Raw genomic sequence first — 13447 nt, forward strand, 5'->3', positions numbered from 1 at the left:
TCTCTCAAGTGTAAAGGCGTGTTTATACAGATAACACAGATTTACTGGGGATGAGACAGAATTCGCTGGCAGAGCTCAATATGAACCTTCATAATATATATTTTTTTTACATTAGTTTTATGAATCACTTTTGTCATTGTAGTAGTAAGGTTGTGTATTGAATTGACAGGGTTTTAAAATAAAACAACAGAGCTGATCTATAAAGCTGTGCCTGAGGTTTGGCACGGACTAGCCAGGTAAGATTGCATCCTAGCCAAAGTTGTAATGCTTCACTCACCATGGTTAATCTTTTTTTTGTTTCCATTCATATACCATCCTATTCAGACATCAAGTAAATAGCTGGAAGCAAAGACGAGTAAGATCAAGAAAGTACTTGATGCCTTCCTACAGCTTTGAGTTGACCATGACATTTACACAAAGACTGTGAGTTTGTCTGGAGAGTTATTAATGGGTTTGAATCTGTAGGGTGATCTCTTTAATTACAGGACGTTTTGAAGGGAGTCAGTGTTTTAAATCATCAGTGACCTTTTTCAGTTTGTTTGGTTTTTTTTCTCCTTCTTCCGGAGTACAGCTTTTATATATCTTTAATTATTAGGCAGCTGTATTTAAAAACACTATTTACGCATAATTACTGAGCAATCACTGTGCAATAAGAGGAATAAAGAGTTACTCCTGACTTTAATCCTTATTGAAATGATGCCAAGAAAGGCAAGACAAGGATTTAATGCAGGCAACTTTGTAGAAATGACGTCCACTTCAGAGCGTTTACCATGCGATTCCACTGCCTCTTACAGTGATTGGAGATCCGCTGGGGTATAGTTTATCATACCGGATAAATAACAAGCTAGTGCACCTGAAAGATACATCTTGTTGAAACAAGACATCTACTGTATCTCCAGCAAGTTCATCACCAGGAGTAATCTGGGTTGGGAGATTGCTACATATCTGTCTTGTGACTAATATCATTTAAAAAAAAAAAAAAAAAAAAACACTTAGAAAGGAAGATTCAGCCAATTTCAACAGTGACATCTAGCTGGAAACTAGTCTACTTATTTATTTTTAGCTGGGCGTGTTGTCAGGTGGAGCGCTCCATAGAAAAATGACTTGGTTATCTCTTAGAAGCCATGTTCCGCTGTACAGAAAAAATGTTATTTCACCAGCTGTATCCATCTAAATCTCCAGGCAGATGTTGTTGTCTTTTTTTTAGGCTTTATCGCAACAAAAAGCATGTATGTATGGGAGGAAGCATTAGAATGCATTGCCAACGAGACTCGACTGCAGACATTGTTAACTGCTATTATTTTTTTTATTTTTTTTTTTGTGAGTTGATAAAATGGTGTCTTAATTGCATTTCCATCACGTTGCCCCTGCTCTGACTGCAGGAAAAACATGTGCGATGACATTTAAACATGCACATTTGGCTGACAATGGTAATTGACATGACAATTATGTTAAGAGCATGCAGATGTGGGACTTTGAGGATGCATGTTCAAATGGCAATGTAATTAGAGACGCAATGTAATGTGTTACCATTTTTTTTCTGTAGGACTCAAACCGTAAGATGTATAGCAGGACCAAAAAGACAAACGTGAAGCCTGTATCAACGTCTTCATCTGTTTCATTCTGTAGGGCAAGCCCAGTGATCAAGACCGAAGTGTACCCAGTGTAGAGCCTTGCCAGGTAGCCGTGATTGCGATTGTGATGTGATATTCATTTTGATGTACCTGTACACAGGAGCAGGTGTGGCAGCTATTGTGAGAAGCAGTGTTGCATCCACCCGGGCAGTCAAAGCAAGTATTGTTCGTCAGCATGACGGGAAAAGTAACATAATCCTTCAGTGCTCTTATCGCTCATCACAGACCATTCCAGATTGGCAACGGCCTTCCTTCATGAAGGTAGGTGTTGTTGTTCAACACTCAATTTCACTTCTTCCTCACAATGTCCTTGTCAGTATATCTTTGACTGTCCTCATGCCCTTTGGAAAGAGTATAAAAAGAAAATCGGAATTCCTTGGGCCAGACCATATATCTGATGGAACACAAAGCAGTCCAAAAATAAAAATAAAGACTTCTGTGGGATCTTATAACAAGCAAATAAATAAAGACAACACAACTCCACAATCTTATTAGAAAAAAATCGATAACCGTAAGTTAATTAAATGACCTTTTACAGGTAGAGGTAACTGGTGATAAAAAAATAAAAATGAGATAGATTATCTACTCAGAATGGAAAAAAAACACACTCAGTAAACTTACCAACCAGAAATAAACAACTCACATTTAATTCAAGGGCTTGGCAGTCGTCTTCAACTAATCCGTATACCATTCCAAAAATGATAAGCTTTGACCCATCTTACATATTTGTCCCATCTTGTTAGAACAGTATTCTGAAGAAATTTCTTTCCATGACGTGATTAACCTCACCAACTGGAATTGAGAGTCAAGACGGGAACAGCAGGGATTGGATTACAGACCTATCAATCTCTGGTGGAGGTGTAGCTAGGAACCCACCATGGAACTGTGGATCAGATGGGTGGCTGTGAGCCCTGACTCACTTGCAAGGACCGCCATGCCTTTCAACAGTGAGCAAATGCGGCTGTTTGTCAGGGTCAGTGTGGCTCAAAGACAGTGACACACACACATCCAAGAATGTAGGTATCAGGTAAGCATCCTATAAGGGAAAGTTAATTTATTTTACGTTCTTACTTAGCAAGCATGGAGGCTGAGTGCAAACCAGCAACCCTTGTGCACCTCAATTGAACATCTTAACCACAATGCAAAAGAGCCGGGCTCCTCTGCATTCATGTTTTAAAGAGCTTTTAACCTCATCTCATCTCGCCGACAGAATCCATAGCGGCACTGTATCACACAGCACTGCCTATCACACAAGCACCTTAAACACTTTTAACATACCATAATATAAATTCAAAATCAGTCCATGAAATGTCCACAGCTTGACTGTCCAGTGGTCACATGTGAAAGAACTGTTCTTAAGAGATGGGGTCAACTGTAAATATTACATTTTAGCAAGACAACAACAAGTACTGAATCAGATTAGAATGCTCTAGCAGAACCCACACAATGACCAGCTCTGAGGACTTCTGCATATCTTACAATGGAGCTTAAAGTGCTGACCAGCCTTTGTTGGGGTTTTGTTTTAATGAGCCCTCCCATGTGACGGTACTGTATTATCTGTGCACAGCAGCAGCAGTAGCACTCAAATACCGTGAATTCAATTGCGGTTCATTATTGAGCTGGTGATGGGACGCCACTAGGCTCCCCACAGATGAGATCAAACTCAGATCCGCCACGTGTGATTGGACGTGCAGCATCACTTTCTCTGCCTCAGTTTCAGATCACAGTTTGAATAGCTTGTGTTGGGACTGCGAGCTCATGACCTTCAGAAGCAGCAAGCGTGATCACACACTCTGCTCTGAGCCACCATGACCACCACCACACACGTCCAGGTCCACCTTTTCCCCAAGCACCTGTCGTCTTGTAACAGCAATGACTGAAGACGCTTGACAGGCACTGCCTCCCTCCCCACCCCCCTCCACTCCCCCTCTTCAGATCCGTTCGAACATTTTGTACAGGATCCCGTTTGGAGTTGTTTGATTGACTTATGCTCTATTTTAGGCAGAGAGTGCAACCCTTCTGTTTCAGAGCAGCGGAGGAGACTGGGGTACAAAAGCCAGCGCTGCGGGGCATGTCATTCTCAATTCTCATCCAGACCTCTCCTGAACAAATTGAAAAGCCTGCTCCCTTGCCCGTCTGGTGTGAGAAGATGCATTTGCCAGGATTAAACCATTAAAAGGTACACTTTTTATTTTTACAGATTTCTGCCTTTTGCAATGTTTGATTACAAATCGATATACTGCTCTAGAACAATTTTTTTTTACCATTGATTCTGCATTGGTTCGTTAACTGCAGATTTTGTGGCATTTTATCCATGGGAAAATGTTGATTTATTTGTTATGGGTATAAAGTGTGTCTATCTGTTATGTGTTTGATTGAATTCATTTCTTCAAGAGCCAGCAACAATGTAAACAGAGAAACAGTTTACACTTCAACTTAATTACCAGTTGTTCAGTAAGTAGGTTCATCTGAAACCTATTTAAAATAGCTAAATTATGTACGCACGCACTTTCTCTGTATATTCTCAATATTCATTCTCATGTTCCATTTCTTAGAGTATGCTTTTTTTTTCACTGCAAATATTCAACTCTCTTCAATCGCTGTTTGAGTTGATCTCTGTGCAACAAGCACTGAGGGGCTGTTAAACAGAGCATCCTTACTGTTACGCTATGTAAAACATACGATTTGACAACACTTGTGGGTTTAAGGAGCCCAATGTGCTTTAAATGGATAAAGGTGTTTAAAATCTTTTAAAAATGGTATTGAAAGCCATGCTCCCCACCCCTAAATAAAGCTGAGAAAGGAGTTCTTCCAGAAATCTGTTTAAAAGGGGTTTATGAGCTAGGTCTCCCATGCTGTCCACTATATCTACCAGAATATTATAGATTTTGAACCTGCTCCAGTTGCTGGCCTCTGCACATTTGTGTGTTGGTCAAGGTTAAAGGTTAGGGGTCAGTGGGTGTTGTGACACAAATTCCAACCTAACAGTTGATGTAGACTGAAGTCAACCAAAACACCAGTTGTTTTGCATTGAGTTCCAGATATAGTATTATAAGTTACAGGGAATGGACAAAAACTGTGTGTGAATGAGCTGTCCTTCATATAAGTGATTCATTTGACTGAGTTTTGAGCGACTGAGTTTCAGTCATGATGGGCAAGACGTCATTTCTGCCAAAATTCCATAGAAAGCTAGAGTAGGCACTCAGTGGACAGGGGTCTTCTGAATTCAGAACTGCTGAAACCATTTCTGTTTCACAAAGAACAGTCTCAGAAGCCATGACTCTATCAGCCCCCCAGCCCTTCTCTGAATGAACTGGATGCAGTAATTAGAGAAATATTGAGGGATTATTTCACAGACCTATCTACAATGTGCATTCCAATCTGAGTCTGTGAAATCAGCTGAAAGTGTATTTGCTAATCTATCTGACCTAGTCAAGGAGAAGTTAACCCCGATGGTCCTGTAGCCTGGGGGGGGGGTCTCAGTGCTTGAAAGAAGCCATAGTGTTGCTATATTTGGAGATTCCAATTTAAGACCAGCTTGACTTCTCTGAATACATGTGGAGACTGATATTCTGTGCCTGCTTATAATGGGGTGGGAATAAGACAGCAATGGTGTGTTGGGGGGGGGGGGGGGGGGGTTGTGATGCCAGCTGAAGAGGAAAAACAACAGGAATTAACTTACCAAGATCTCTGCACAGTTGGAGATGGTAATTAAATAGGAGTGGACACTGGCAACAACATCCAGTGTTTAGAAAACCTGTACGGTAGCTGCTGTGAGATCCTGGTGCCCATGTAGAAATCTACCATGATAGATCTACAGCGATTTTGCAGTTTACCCTCTTTATCCCATGCCTTTAATAAGCTTATTCCATGCATATGTATGCTACCATGCTTTCGCTTTTGGAGCAGAAGCAATGTCCTTTCCTCGGACACTAGCTTCACCTCTGTGACCCAGATCCAGCCCAGGGGGATAAGGGAATTGATTTCTGGTGGTCCTTGCTCGGTACACACACACACAACCAGCATTGCAACAACTGTCACAGAATTTATTTTGAAAAATAAAAAGTCAGGAAGTCAGCAGCTGCTTGTGGCTAAATGTGGGAGTTTGCTGAGCATGCAAGAGCAGGACTCATTTGCAGCAGTGTGGCAACTGTGCAATCCATAGGCTGAGCAAAGCATTTTGTGCACTTTATGAACATTATTAGAAGAATTTATCATTATCATGAGACTTGGGCAGAAGGCAAAGTGATCGACTTATCATATAGTGCAAGTCAAGCAGGTTTGGTATGATAGAGTGATTGACGGGTACAGGGAGAAGCTTCTCAGACCAAAAAAAAAAAACAACTGTTTTCTATGAAAGCCTTCTAAGTAATCCCCAGTGGCAAGCGCTTATCATATCCAGGTGGCAGATTGCCATTTCAGTTAGCTTCCATTCATCCTAGCAGCAAACGGTGATTCCAGGCAATGCCAATAGCATTTGGAAGCTATTTGTTCCTAATTTTACTTTATTTGGGGAGTACTAATATGGCTCCATTTATGCCCAAGAATTTAATGAATTAAATTTTAATGAATTGTGGGAGATTGCAGAAGATAACAATTTGAAGAGTTAATGAACACAATCTTCTTCTTATTGTACATTGTGGTGTTGCAAGTTTCAGATCAGCTGAAATACAAGGACGCTGATCAACTAGAGCAATGATGCTGCTGCTGCTGTTGTTGAACTTGCAGTTTTGTTTCATAAAAAGTCTCTATACAAATCGAATATCATACTATGTTGTATCAAAGCCTGTGACCTGTGATCTCGGTGGAGGAAAGGGGACGGATTTATGGATTCCAGAGGAAAAACAGACACAGGAGACAGGAGGGAGAGATCATAGGGATCAGAAACCAGATTGCAAGGATTTTTACTGACAACATGCAAACGTGCACTAGTGGAAAGCATGCTGACCCTATGGTACAGCAATACATAGCTGATTTGTGATGCTTTCAGGCTTGGGGTATGAACACAGGAAGAAGCAGACACATGAATACATAAATCAGAAACAGATCCATAAAACAAGGGTTCCTCTTGGTACATTTTGTTCTAATGCTAAACAAGCAATCAGTACAGTAGTTAAACATCTAAAAGAGACTCAAAGACCATACATTAGAGTTGCATTAGCAAACCGAGTTCAGACAAAGGTTCCCGTCTCTGTTTCCAGTGGCTTACTCGTATATCTGTTTTGCAGTCTGGCTGCTCCGTGGATATAGTGAATGCTGTCACCTCTGCAAGGAGGAGTCAGGATTTACTGCCATTCTACCCCGCTGACACAGGCATGGCATTGTCCAGTGAGTTTATTTGTAAAAGACAGTTATTTATTTGCACTAAACCAAATGACCTCTTCTCCATTCTGGTCAGTTTTTTTAATTTTTTTTTATTATAGGTTGTCAAGTCTTTGATAGCTTTTACCCCTTAGCATGGTAGATGTCCAACTGGAATGCATGCACTGTGGTCTACAGGTCAACTCAACAGTGGTGGCCTTCAATAAACCTTACCTTTTTCAGAAACCCTTATGGAGTTTTACTATGAAATGAATTGATGTGCACTGATGTTGACTGGTTGTCAAGGGCGGGGCAGGAATCTGGCTTTCAGTTTGGATTCTATTATTTCATTATTATTGTAGCCTGATCCTACATGCAGTTTATTAGTTTAAATTTAAACCATCTCTGCACCAGCATGTAACATCAGAAGCAACTCCTCGGCATATATTCTGTGTTTGTGTTTCCTATCACCAGATGATGATATCGCTTGCCCATACCTTTGATTTTCACTTGCTTATTAAAGTCTGCGTACTGATATAGATATGTCCACAGCCAGTTTGTATTACTATTACCAGCACCGCAAAACATTGCTGCGATTTAGTTTCATTGCAAGAAAAGAAGCAGACAATATATTGGTCTATAAGACTTTTGATTCTGCATTTTTTTAGAGACTTACATTTCCAGTGCTGCACTTTGCGTGTCAAAGGACTTCTCAGTACAACCTGATTAACAATAAGCACTGCTTTCCCTGTTCCGTTCTTGAACCAATCAACATTATTATCACCATCTAATAGAGGCCTGTGTGTTGATCCGCAGTGTCTTCATTCAAGTGACCAGCTGGATAACTTCTATCAAGCTGTTTTCTCAGCCTGGAAAAGGAGAAGCTCACGGAGCTATTTAAAATGAGAGCTTAATAACAGCCCCGGTTGGTCACAGTTTCAGAACTGGGAATTGCATTACATTACAGCTCCATGGAAATCTCCATTTGCGCTTATTAGTCAGCCTTCGGTACCATGGCGACTGGAACCTCAATGGAACCCCACAACGGTTTATGGGGCCTGCAATTGAAAATAAAACACAGTACACAGTCTTCGGCTTCTGACCTCCGTTAGGCCGAGGTTGCTGTAACCTTTGACCCGGACCACCCTTTCCTGAACCCAATTTTCCTTCTGTTTGTGCAAACCTTACTTTACATGAAAGTCGATAGGGACATGTGTTTGTGTTAAAGTTAATAGGAACGCAGGTTTTAAGATGATGGATTTTGTTTTTGTCTGAAAACCTACTGTACTGCAATAACCTTTTTTTTTTTGTTTCATTACACTGGTTGATATGGGACAAAATAACGTATTAAAAAGACATGGTTGCTTCAATAACAGCTTCAACACCCACTGGCACATCTGAGAGCCATGTGTGGAGCTTACATAGACAGCTAATGGGGTTAGACTTGGGGTTACGAAAAGGCGTACTGGAACCAGGAGGAAAACCTATTGATTCAGGTCTGGAACATATTCTCTAGGGATTGGTTTCATTTTTCTATGTCAATCATCTTTTTTCTTCTGGATAAAGCAAAGTTAATTCTGAACAGATCTTTTAGTACTGTATGCATTTTATTTTATTTTAATATTCAGTCTTATTAGAAATGGTTTGATACACTACACACTGCCGTCAATTACTATAAACAATAATCAACATTTTTCTGTTTCAATGCTGCAACTTATAATAAATACATTTCCCTGGTATTTAACTTCTTATCTGTTTGATATCTTATTGCAGAATGCATGTTCTGTATGACATTCAATTGGTGTTTCCGCTTAGATAATTATTATGCTTACTAACTATTCCAGAACTAAATGCTTCGGAAAAGACAAAGCTATTATGTGTGATGACAGAACACGCACAATAAGATATTAAGCAGTAAAAATAAATAAAAAAAGATGAAATGGATTGTAATATAAGCAATTGAATCAAATTCTATACTGCTATGTTTACACAGCACACAATTATTGACAGAGGGGCAATGCTAGGAACTGGTAAAAGGATGAAATAAAAGCGAAGGTTTCCAGTATGCATTGTCTGAACTGAGCGTGAGCATTCGAGAGCTTGGTTAATATACAGCAAAGAAGCCTGAAAGTAATTAAAACCTGCTGCCAAAGATAACAGAGGAAACAAAGATATTCCAGCTCCCGTGGCGAGGAGGAATGCTGAAATCTCTGCAGCGCAGTTTTTAACAAGGCAGCCTCACATTGCCGTGCCTGTGAACCGGGAATTCACTGAATGGTAACGGGATTCAGTTTTACTGGAGGCACTGCATTAAACTGGGAGTGGTGTCTGTTCCGTTATTTTTGCAGCCTCTCCACTCCAGAAAAAATAAAACTATAAAAAAAAGCTTACATTTTCCTATTAAATTGTTGAAACAGAATTCACGTTGAAACAGTGGAACATCTATATGCCCCCAGCGCTGAAATACTGAAATCCTATCATTTTACCCACATTTAAAGCCATGCATTCACTTCTGAGATTTACACACACTGGTTTTCACAGTGATTTAAACCAACGGTGTCATTCAGACCCCCTACCATTAGATGGGGTTCTGAAATATAGACCAGCCTGGACACGGACTTCTACTTGAATCAAGACTTGCGTGAAACTTTATTGCCTCTTAGTTTGTAACCGCAAGTGACATAAAAAAATCATATCTAAACTATGATAATAAAGTGACATATCCTGCTAACAATCAGTACACAAACAATGCCTCACAGCACAGAAATGTATTTGGGCTGCGTATGGATAAATAATCTCTAGGGGAGTATAAATATTTAACCGCAGTCTGACAAGTAAGTGGGGTTTGTGATTGCAATAGCCACTCACATCTCACACTATAAGACACTGGCTCTCTGGGTTGTTGTTTTTTTTTTTTATGTACAAAAGTGCCCCAAGTGTTATTTTTCCAATAGAGATTGAGCCATTAAAGATTCAGTGTTGAAATAAGACAACTGTAGCAACATCTCCCTTGACCCTGACCTTTATAATCAGCATGTGTTAAAAAAAATAAAAAATAATAATAAGCTGTCACCATGGAAATGTCTTAATAAAACATTGCAAAATATTGCGCGCTGTACCAGAGGATGATTTATTTTATTTTTTTAGTAAAAATGATATACTGATAATGGTAAATCCATTATGTCATTAAAGCCATTGCATCTTACTGTGCTCTTCAGCCCCTGTCAGGCTGTGCTCTAATGCGCTAACCAGGGTTAACAAAATTAGCTTTCTGTTCTTCTTCCCTCCATTACACAGGAGAACAAAATGCACGTTTCCCTTATCCTGGGTAATCTGGTAAATGGACAGATTGCTTTAAAGAATGCTCTCCTGTTTCACAAAGTGCATGGTTAGGCATGTTATGGCTGTGGTTCCCCACACGTAAATGTGTTCAACGTGCCATGAGTTGTATTGCTTCCAGCTCCTTGTGCTGCTTGGTATCACTGAGGATTGAAGCCTGATCCATACCTAAGTACTGTATGTATCGATAAAAAGCTCTGTTTTCTTGTGTAATGGAACGTCAAGTGTATAGCCTTCTAGAATAGTCGCATGGAAAATAATAATCTATACAGAAACAAATGCAGATTATATAAAGTAGCCTTACCACAGTTTTCAGTTTTATACGGTATTTTGTGCAGTTTTCACATGCTTTCCCCATGGTTAGACTATGCGTTTACCATAGTTCACCCTGATTTGTCATGTTAATTATTATGCTTTACCATACCTCGCTATTCTCTGCAATGCTTACCTATGCTTTGCCATGCTTTCACTATGCTTTATTACACTTTGCTATGCTTTTACTATTATAAAGGTAGTCCTTTAAGAACAGCACATGCTTTTACAGAGTATACAGAAGCATGCATTCCAAGATGCCTCTGAAGCCACACACTAGCATCCAGATATACTGCTCTGGAATCCAATCTGAATTATTAGGCTTCTTGCCAAGGGACTGCTGGTAGATATGCCCTGGAGGCGCGACACAGTTGTCAGACAAATCCAGGTCAAAGAGATTATTCTCGACAGCTATTGTGCTGTAATGGAGTATTAAAAAAGTGTTGGGGGAATACGGGAAGCAGTGAATATCTACAGGAAAGGGCCTGAGTGCTCAGCGCAGTTGGGAAGATGCCTGGAACAGTGTAGTGTTTAATGTGTTGCTGCATATTAACCTCCTGATAGCAGCATGCCATCACTGAGAGCACTCTTTCTAAGTCTCTCTTTTTCATTTTTTTTTTTAATGGGGTTTTGATAGCTTGGAAATAGCCAGTGGGCTACAGTCTAGTAATAGTGACAGGTGAATGGTCCAAAAGCACCAGTTAGTCATCAATGGATTAAGATATCCAGCTTTGACTACAGGAGGGCATCTATTTTCTAGGGTGTGGAGCACATGCCATATGGAAGATTAAGGAAGATTTGAGGCAGTGAATGACTTTTCCTTCATGCATACGTCACCTGTTTGTTAAAATGTAACTGAACTTCAATTAATTGGGTAATGGCATTGCAATTAAATAATGTGAACAGAGTGTCACCCGCACGTCTTATCTGATTGGTGTGCAAGGCTGCTATGGGCATGGCTGATCTCAGTACCCCCTTTCCACTCTGTGCTAAGCAGGCACGCATGCACCTCGCTACCAACTGGCAGTGAATTAACAAAACTGGCAGCTCTTTATCCTAGACTGAATTAACACAGGGAACAAACAGCCTCTTTACGGCCGCGGTCCCAGTTGGTAAGAGTCAGTTCCCCTTGGCAGAGCAGCATTGTGACAGTCCCTGGCACTGCTGCCTCCTGTAATGGCTGTAGTCTGAGCGTTATGTATAAGAGGGCCATAGTGTGCTTAACTTCTTTCCACTGCTCAACCTGCTGCAACCTTTTTCCTGCAGGGCCCAATTCATCTTTTAGTTTTTGTCGTCCGATAACTTTATAACGAAAGGTATTTTTATATTCAGAACAACGGATTGGATTGAATTGAATGTCTTTGTTTTAGCAATAGTGGCACCTTGCCATTTAACTTGAAGCCTGTGTCTGTGTGCCGGTTTACATTCAACCCGTGCACATGTTTTAATTATTCAGGCCGTTATTGAGCTAGAGAAGAAGAAGAAAAAAAAAACTCCCCCTCAAGCCCCAATGAGAGTGTAACAGTGCTTCCCCTGATCTGTTTGCATTGAGCACTGCTCTCTGGCTAAGGCGTGCAGTAATCGCTAAAGCAGCAGCCAATGTGAATTCAATTAACACAATTATTCTTCAAAAATGATAAATGCATGAAGGTAGAGGAAGTCATTTTTTATTTCTGCAAGTGTTTATATGTGCTTATAAATGCCCTGTGAAGGTTTGACAGCTCTGGACAAAAGCAGATAGGCTCAAGAACAGGATTGCACATGTTTATTGAGGTATGGTCCAGTGGTTGAGGCTGTGTGGTCCAGTGGTTAAAGAAAAGGGCTTGTAACCAGGAGGTCCCCGGTTCAAATCCCACCTCAGCCACTGTCTCATTGTGTGACCCTGAGCAAGTCACTTAACCTCCTTGTGCTCCGTCTTTCGGGTGAGACGTAATTGTAATTGACTCTGCAGCTGATGCATAGTTCACACACCCTAGTCTCTATAAGTTGCCTTGGATAAAGGTGTCTGCTAAATAAACAAATAATAATAATATTGAATGAAATCAAAAATAAAATGCTTTTTACCACCAACAACAATACTACTACTACTACTACTACTACTACTAATAATAATAATAATAATAATACATGTGTACATTATAGCCACATGACACAGTCTTCACCCTGTCACCCAGCATGTGAATACACAAATCCTATTATTTCACTCTTATTCATCAGTTTTTTAAAGACTTGGAACAATTTCGTTTTGACTAGTTAAGCAGTCGTTATTTCAATTTAACTAGTAATTTGTTCAATTCAATAATTTAAAGATAATTTGGAACTAAAAACCTAAACACCCTGCAACTCTCATGGACCACAGCTGACCAATTTAATTGAACAAATTAACTTGCTAAACTGATCAACAATTTACATTCTTCATAAATTGATGCTTTAAGGGTGACCTATAAAACCTGCTGGATCGTGGCTCTCAAGGGCCAGGGTTGGCCACCCCTGAGCTAAAGGTTAACCTGATTTAAACCCTAGCCTATTGAGTCTCACTCCTGAGTGTAAACGGTTCCCATTTCTTATCACATTAACAAGGATTTTATTGCCGGGGCCCACTACACGACTGTAAGTTTGAGCAAGGCACTCAAACCTCTTTGAAAAGCAAAGAAACACAAACCGAAATAAAAAAATCAAAAAAAGCGGAGGTAGCAGTTTAAACAGCGGCCTTGTCTTGACCAAAATTAGTTTCAGTCCGATCCTAGAGGGTAAGTTGTTATAAATAATCATTTCTCTGGCAATCTCTGTGTTATTAAAGAGTAATTAAACCCTTTCCTAAGGGGCTGCAGTTATTATCCTTTGGTAAAAGCCAGACGAAA

The 13447-nt window shown here is 40.1% G+C and overlaps 1 protein-coding gene across 1 annotated transcript in view; it reads left to right on the plus strand.

The window, feature by feature from the left end:
- The first annotated feature begins 3667 nt into the window (after nucleotides 1–3667).
- Nucleotides 3668–13447, plus strand: part of LOC117396966 (tenascin-like) — an 89229-nt gene continuing 79449 nt past the window's right edge. The window contains exon 1 of the mRNA XM_059005403.1: nucleotides 3668–3813. The gene's annotated coding sequence lies outside the window, so the exon portion shown is untranslated. The remainder of the gene's footprint in view (nucleotides 3814–13447) is intronic.

The sequence above is a fragment of the Acipenser ruthenus genome, chromosome 31 (assembly GCF_902713425.1).
Source record: "Acipenser ruthenus chromosome 31, fAciRut3.2 maternal haplotype, whole genome shotgun sequence".
Classification (NCBI taxonomy): Eukaryota; Metazoa; Chordata; class Actinopteri; order Acipenseriformes; family Acipenseridae; genus Acipenser; species Acipenser ruthenus.